Source organism: Triticum dicoccoides, chromosome 7B (genome assembly GCF_002162155.2).
Source record: "Triticum dicoccoides isolate Atlit2015 ecotype Zavitan chromosome 7B, WEW_v2.0, whole genome shotgun sequence".
Lineage (NCBI taxonomy): Eukaryota > Viridiplantae > Streptophyta > Magnoliopsida > Poales > Poaceae > Triticum > Triticum dicoccoides.
Window position 1 is genome coordinate 385,171,815 of NC_041393.1, and position 8,695 is coordinate 385,180,509.

An 8,695-nucleotide genomic window follows, 5' to 3' on the forward strand; every position below is an offset into this window, starting at 1 on the left:
TGCCGTCCACTTGCGGACGACATAGCTGGCCACGTGGCAGCTTCCCAGTGCTGGCCTAACTATGCTCTTTGTCGTCCGCTAGCGGACAGCAAAGACCTTTGAGTCATTGTCGTCTGCTGGCGGACGGCAAAGAGTGCCGTTAACGCCCTAACGGCTCTGATGCCACCCCACTACCGTCCATAGTCTTTGCCGTCTGCTGGCTTCAGACGGCGGACACCACAATCGTTTGCCATCAGTTTCGCAAAAGCGGATGGCAAAGAAGGCCTTTGCTGGCACCTGTTCAGACGGACAGTTTGCCATCTGCTGGCGGACGGCAAAGATGTTTGCCATCCGGGATCTATGCCTTTGCCGTTTGCCATGGCGGACGGCAAAGAAGCTGTTTCCAGTAGTGTTTTATTCAAAATTTTAGAGACACATGCCAGCAGCCTATGTCGATTCTGGATTTGGATTCTTGCGTTCAAGGTGAAGGCGAGTCAACAATCAATTGGGTGCGCCGGATTTCAGCTGTTATACACTCGTCGGACAATATCAACGCCGGTTCAGCAGTCCCAATGTTAGAGAAGATATGTCGCTTCCTTCCCCTTAAGCAGAAATTGGGGCGGCTTAAGCGTCATTGAAATGATATGGGGGAGCTCATGGCGGCTCTCGTCAAGTATGCTGACTCTGATAGCACTAAAGATCCTGAGTCTGATGATGAGAAGACTGGGAAGGGGAAGAAGGGTGGCAATGCAAAGGGACAACATAACACGGCGGGTCAAGGTGGTAGTGGTAAACGTAAGGCGGACGGTGGTTTAGATTTTGTGGCTAACACCAGCTCACAGAATAATAACCAAGGTCGTAAGGGGAAAGCTCAAGCGCCCCGGTTTGGAGGGCCAAAGTTCAACCTTGAAGCTATGATGATCAGCCTTGTCTGAAACATGGGACCAAGGATAAGCCGGCCAGTCATTTGTGGAAGGATTGCTTCATCATGAGGGAGTATAGAAATTCTAACTTTTTTCAGAACAGTCATGGCCCGAACAGCGGTTCAAGTTCCTGTTCTCATGGACCTGGCTTTGGGGGTGGCGACTCAAGCTCTGGCTTTCAAGGCCAAGGAAATCATGGTGATTTTAATCAGCAATCTGGCCAAGGGAATCATCAGCTACAATCTGGTTATCAGAGTAATACAAAGCAGTTGAATGGTGGACAGTATCATGTGTTCACCACAAGCCTATGCAAGCGAGATCAGAAAATCCATAAGCAGGCGGTGAACTCTGTTGAGCCGGTGGTGCCTCGCTATTTAAGGTGGTCTGAGGAGCCTATTGTATGGAGCCGTGAGGATCACCCGCCCCGGGTTGACAATCCAGGTCAGTTGGCATTGGTGGTTGCTCCACAGGTAGTAGGATATAAGCTCACGAAGGTGCTCATGGATGGGGTGTAACGCCCCGGATTTGATGCGCCAGGTGTCTGCCAGTTATTCGCCGTCGTTGCCATGTCATTTGCTTGCGTGTTGCATTTTGCCATGTCATCATCTGCATTTCATCCGCATGTTTTTCAAAACTTGCATCCGTTCGTGTTCCGCCGGTTCTCTCCGTTGTCCGCTCGGAGTCAAGACCACACTCGCACGCGCCCGCGGCACCTCCGAAATATATTTTATTAGTGGCATAAAAATGTTCTCGGAATGGGTTGCAACTTGTCGTGCGGTCTTATTATAGTGTAGACAGACCGCCTGCCAAGTTTCGTCGCATTCGGAGTCCATTCGATAGCCCAACCGTTAAACTTAGCGGTACCGTTGCCGGTACCTTCGTCGGACGTTTTCGGTATCCGGAAACTGCTGTCAGGCCTCTCTCTCTCTTCTCTCCCGCAGCCCATGGTCTCTCCACAGCCCACTAACCCCTCCTAACCCCCAAACCCTAGCCACCTACCCTATATAATCAACCCCTAGTCCATTTTTGGGCATTTCCTAGCCTCCACCTACCCCTAGCCTTCTCCCACCTCGCAGCCTCCGCCCCCTCCTCGAAAATCGCGCCCCCAATCATCAGCCGCCACCTCCTCCTTGATTTCCGGTGCTAACCAGCCTCCCTCCGCCACTTGGCGCTGCCCTAGTGGTCAGCCGCCACCGCACGGTCGCCTTCCACCTCTCCTGCGCGCCACCTCGCCTCCCCCAGCGTGCCTCCTCCACCTCAGGCCCACGAGACCCAGATCGGGGCCCGCCGGAGCCCATCTGGGCCCGGTTCCCTCTCGCCTGCGCTCGAGCGCGTCCCCTCGTAGCGCCCCGCCGCGTGGCCGTCCGCCCGCTCACCGATGCGCGCCGCCTCGCCGGTGCGCCGCCTCGGCCACCGATCTGCTCCGCCGCCGCCGACCCAGGTCGCCGCTGCCCCCGTCCCTCTCCTCCTCCCTTCTCTTCCTTCCCCCTCTCCATCATGGCATCTCTCTCTCTCCCTTCGCAGGTGCGCCGTCTGCCGCATCGAAATCATCGTCGCGGGCGTCGTCTTCGCCGGACCCGGCAACCGCCGCCCGGATCTCCTCCTCCGCCGCCCGTTCACGGCCTCCCCGCTGCCCTCGCGCCTCACCGGAGATGGCCCCTCCCCGCCGGCGCCGCCATGACCTCGAGGAGGACGCGCCTCTGCGCCCTCTCGTGGCCCCGACGCCTCACGCCCGCGTGGGCCTCCTCCACCGCGGCGCCTCGTGGGCCCCGGCCCAGAACCCCGCCGACCCGATCCACCACTGTCCTGGGCTGAAGCCCATGGTGAGCAATACCTAAACCCCGCCCCGTGCGCTGAATAGTTATATAGCGCTCGTTGTTTTTTTCCAGAAAAATGACCAAGTCCCCAGATTCCAGTATTTTCATGCCATGTTCATCACATTGTATCTCTACATCCGTAGCTCCGTTTTGTGCGCGTAATATGTCAAATTGTTCGTCTCAACGAGTACTTCATTTCATTCCATTGCATCATATTCATTTGAGCTCATCTTGATTCCTGAATCATCGTTGCAAGAGTGCTTCATGATGTTGTCTGCTGTCTGTTAACAGAACTTGCTCATTTGTCATTTTTGCCATGATTGATGTGTGCATCCTATGAGGTTGATGTCTACATGTGTTTTGATCTATGCTATGTCTTATTTACAGAGGTGCTTACCATGTATTTTTGTGATCAATGTGGTGACTAGCACAAGCATGCAAACTAGGCATCGTGATGTTGCTGATTTTAGTCCCTGTTCTGCTGTTATTTTGATGCCATGTAAACATGATGCTACAGAGAGATCCATGCATATTTTGAGATACTTCAGTAAGGATGTTTTTAACATATGGTTTTTGTCTATCCATTCATGCCCCTGTTGGCAATTATGGAGTAGTCTAGCATGTCATTTGCGTGCTCTACTTTTGCTTCAAAATGTTTCCTGGCAGTTTGTTTACATGTTATTCAATTTTGACAAGGTTGCTATAGTTGATCCTTGCATGCCATGAACTTGTTCTTGGCTTGGTTTGTTTCATAAACATGCCTTCTTACTATTTGTTGCCTTGCCATGCCATGTAATGCTCTGTAGTGAGTTGCACAAGCTCATCTACATGCCTTCATAATTCTGTTTCTGCCATGTTTGAATCTGTAATATAACTTGCCATGTTCACATGGGTGCCATCATATTTTCTGATCCTTTTTGGCTTATAGTCACTAAGGGACTTTTGTTATATGCAATTAGTAGATTCATGCAATGCCTTTGTTTGCCATGATAAGTTCCTGTAACATGTTGTTTGATAGCTCTAAACATTGCAACCTGATGTTATTTTCTGCAAAGTCTGAACTGTTATTACTTGCAATCTTACCATGTGTGTTTGAGCATGTTCTAGTGATTTCTGGATATAGCTCAGTGTTCATGTTTTGTTATGCTTTACCTATACATCATGCCCATGCCTTTTGTTTTCTTGTTGAGGTCCTGTATCATATTGTTTTGATGCTTGCAATATGCCTAGTTGCTATTTTGGACAGATTGTTGCTATAACTTGTTTCATGTGTGTGTGTTGAACCGTTGCTCCGTTTTGAGTGTGCTTTATATGAAACTTGCTTAGAATTGCATGTAGCTTCATATTATCATGTTGCATCCTTGTTTTGAGGTGTTTGCTTGATGTTTGGGTGCATTTTGCATCAATGCCATGTTTAAATTGTGTTGCTCATATCTTCTAGGCCGTAGCTCCGAATTAAATGAACTTTATATGTAACTTGACTAGAATCTCGTGTAGATCATCTTTGTGCATCTTAACTTGCTGTTTAACAACTTGAACATAAGGTTTATTCAGATCTGGACCAATTTCGAAATATGCATATGAGGACTTACCGGAATTGGTATATGTTGTTCCCGGCCTCATTTAAACTTGCCTTGATGTGTTGCTCTTGTATGCATCATCTCTTGCCATGAGTAGTTTCATGTAGTCTTGGCATGCATCATGCTTGTTGTGCATCATGCCTTGTTCATGTGTGGTGTGTTTACCATGTTGTGTGCTTCTTCTCGATAGTTCCCGTTTCGTTGCGATCGTGAGGATTCGTTCGTCTACGCTTGGTTCGTCTTCGTGGCTTCATCTTCTTCATGGACTCGTTCTTCTTTCTTGCGGGATTTCAGGCAAGATGACCGCTACCCTGGATCTCACTACTATCATTACTATGCTAGTTGCTTCGTTCTATCACTTTGCTGCGCTACCTATCACCTGTTTATCAAGCCTCCCATATTGCCATGAACCTCTAACCTTTGACACCTTTCCTATGCAAACTATTGTTTGGCTATGTTACCGCTTTGCTCAGCCCCTCTTATAGCGTTGCTAGTTGCAGGTGAAGTTGAAGATTTCTCCATGGTGGACAGGATTTTTGGTTGGGATATCACAATATCTCTTATATTATTAATGCATCTATATACTTGGTAAAGGGTGGAAGACTCGGCCTTTTGCCTGGTGTTTTTTTCCACTCTTGCCGCCCTAGTTTTCCGTCATACCGGTGTTATGTTCCTTACGCGGTCGGGTGATTTATGGGACCCCCTTGACAGTTTGCTTTGAATAAAACTCCTCCAGCAAGGCCCAACCTTGGTTTTACCATTTGCCTCACCACCACCTATACCCTTCCCTTGGGTCGGCCAACCCGAGGGTCATCTTTATTTTAGCCCCCCCGGGCCAGTGCTTGTCTAAGTGTTGGTCCGAACCGAGCAGCCTGCGGGGCCACCTCGGGGCAACTCGAGGGTTGGTTTTACTCGTAGCTTGACTTATCCGGTGTTGCCCTGAGAACGAGATATGTGCAGCTCCTATCGGGATTGTCGGCGCATCGGGCGGCTTTGCTGGTCTTGTTTTACCATTGTCGAAATGTCTTGTAAACCGGGATTCTGAGTCTGATCGGGTCTTCCTTGGAGAAGGTATATCCTTCGTTGATCGCGAGAGCTTGTCATGGGCTAAGTTGGGACACCCCTGCAGGGTATAATCTTTTGAAAGCCATGCCTGCGATTATAGGCAGATGGGAATTTGTTAATGTTCGGTTGTAGATAACTTGACATCAGATCCGAATTAAAACGCATCAACTGTGTGTGTAGCCGTGATGGTCTCTTTTCGGCGGAGTCCGGGAAGTGAACACGGTTTCTGGGTTATGTTTGACGTAAGTAGGAGTTCAGGATCACTTCTTGATCATTACTAGTTGACGATCGTTCTGCTTGCTCTCTTCTCGCTCTTATTTGCGTATGTTAGCCACCATATATGCTTAGTCGTTGCTGCAGCCTCACCACTTTACCCCTTCCTTTCCCTTTAAGATTTGCTAGTCTTGATACCCATGGTAATGGGATTGCTGAGTCCTCGTGGCTCATAGATTACTACAACAACAGTTGCAGGTACAGGTTATGCGATGATCATGACGCGAGAGCGATGTTTGCTTGTTTGGAGTTCTTCTTCTGCTTCTTCTTTGATCAGGGGATAGGTTCCAGGTCGGCAGCCTGGGCTAGCAGGGTGGATGTCGTTTGAGCTTTTGTTTGTGTTCCATCCATAGTTGGATGATACTCTTATGTATTGTGATGATGTATTCGTGTGACATTGTATGCCTTATGTATGTATCCCCTTCTATTACGTAATGTTGATGTAATGATATCCACCTTGCAAAAGCGTTTCAATATGCGGGTCTATCCTTAGTGGGACCTTTGAGTTCCTTTTGGATAGGGTCGCATATTGGGCGTGACATGGGGGCAGCAATATCAATATCCTTTACTATGATACCTTTCGTCGTATGAATTTGAGTGACAAAGATCTTAAACCGTCTTCTACTGTTTTCCATGGAGTGGTGCCTGGTAAGTCGGCGTATCCAGTGGGTAAGATAACACTGGATGTTGCTTTTGGAGATAACAATGATTCCAGAGCTGAGAAGTTGACCTTTGAGGTGGTGAAGATCAGGAGGCGTATCATGCTTTGTTCGGCCGGTCGGCTTACGCCAAGTTTATGGCATGACAATGTTATGTTTATTTGCAGATTAAGATGCCGGGTCATAAGGGCACCATCACGGTGCATGGTAATAGAAGAATTGCTCTGGATTGTGAAGAGGGTGATGCTGCTTATGCTGAGCCGGCTTGTGCCACTCAGGAGTTGAAGTTTTATAAAGACAATGTTGACCCGGTGGATATGACGCCTTTGAAGAAGCCAACCACAGAGAATGAGCCCTTAATGAAGTTTAAGTCGGCAGACGATACTAAGATGGTTGATTTTGTTCCCGGCGATTCATCAAAACAGTTCAGCATCAGTGCTAATATGAATCCACAATAGGAAAGCACGCTCATCGAGTTCATTCGTGAGAACTAGGACATATTTGCATGGAAGCCTTCTGACATGCCAGGTGTACCAAGGGAACTCGCTGAGCACACTCTTAATGTGGATCCCAAGTTTAAGCTGGTCAAGCAGTTTCTTCGTCGGTTTAATGAGGAGAGGCGCAAGGCAATTGGTGAAGAGGTGGCCCGGCTCTTGGCGGCAGGGTTCATCATTGAAGTTTTTCATCCTGAATGGTTGGCTAACCCGGTGCTAGTACTCAAGAAAAATGGCACTTGGCGTATGTGTGTGGATTATACAGACCTTAACAAGGCCTGTCCGACTGATCCTTTTGCTCTCCCGTGTATTGATCAAATTATTGATGCTATGATGGGTTGTGAGCGTTTGAGCTTTTTAGATGCTTACTCTGGTTATCATCAGATCAAAATGGCAGTTAAGGACCAGGAGAAGACAACTTTCATCACTCCCTTTGGAGCCTTCTGCTATGTGTCTATGCCTTTTGGGCTCAAGAGTGCCCAGGCGACTTACCAACGATGTGTTCAGAATTGCCTCCATGGCCAGATTAGGTGCAATGTTCATGCTTATGTGGATGATATTGTTGTGAAATCTAGGAAGAAGGAGACATTGATTGAGGATCTGAAAGAGACCTTTGACAACCTCCGGGTCTATAAAATGATGCTTAACCCGGTCAAGTGTGTTTTTGGTGTGCCAGCGGGCAAGTTATTGGGTTTCTTGGTTTCTGAGAGGAGCATTGAAGCTAACCTGGAGAAGATCAAGGCTATCACTTCCTTGGCTAAGCCGGCGTGTATCAATGACGTCCAGCGTTTGGTGAGTCGTATTGCGGAGCCGGTTTATAAGCCGCCTGGGCGAGAAGGCTATCCCTTTGTATCGGATGATGAAAAAGACATATGACTTTGTTTGGAGCGATGCTGCTAATGAGGCGTTTGAGGCGCTTAAGAAACAAATGGCTGAGCCGCCGGTTCTTGCAGCTCCTATTGAGAAGGAGCCCTTGCTGTTATATGTGGCTGCAAACAATAGGGTTGTCAGTGTGGCAGCTGTGGTCGAAAGGAAGGAGTCAGGCAAGGAGTATCCGGTTCAATGGCTGGTTTATTATGTCAGTGAGGTGCTCATTGAGTCTAAGAAGAGATACCCACATTGGCAGAAACTGGTTTACGGCGTGTTCATGGCTAGTCGCAAGTTGAAGCAATATTTCCTTGGTCATCCCATCACTGTGATTAGCTCTGATCCATTGGGGGATATTATTCAAAATAGAGAAGCCACAGGTCGGGTAGCTAAGTGGGCCATTGAGCTTGGACCCCATGGTTTGAAGTATGTGCCTCGGATGGCTATAAAATCTCAAGCACTTGTGGACTTTATCAATGATTGGACAGAGCTATAGATGCCTGAGGATAAGCCAGACAATACATATTGGACTATTCATTTTGATGGATCCAGGCAATTGGAAGGCTTGGGGGCTGGAGTTATATTGACTTCCCCACGAGGTGATAAATTTTGTTATGTTTTAAGGTTGATGTTCCCTTGTACTAACAATGCAGCTGAGTATGAAGCCTTACTCCATGGTCTTCGGATGGCTAAAGAGATGAATCTAAGCCGGGTGAGATGCTTTGGCAACTCAGATTTGGTGGCTCAGCAAGTATCAGGAACTTGGGATTCAAAGGATCCACTTATGGCGGCTTATCGCCGAGTGGTTGATGCCATTGCTGGTCATTTCAAAGGATATCAAGTGGAGCATGTTGATCAATGGAAAATGAAGTTGCTGATGTGTTAAGCCGGCTGGGGTCTTAGCGTAAGCCAGTGCCCCTAATGTTTTCCTTGATGTTTTACATAACCCATCAGTAAAGTTGCCTACAGAGGAGGACTTGGCATTTCCTGACCCGGAGGCATAGTTGGTGGCGGCTCTCCATGTTATCCCTGATTGGA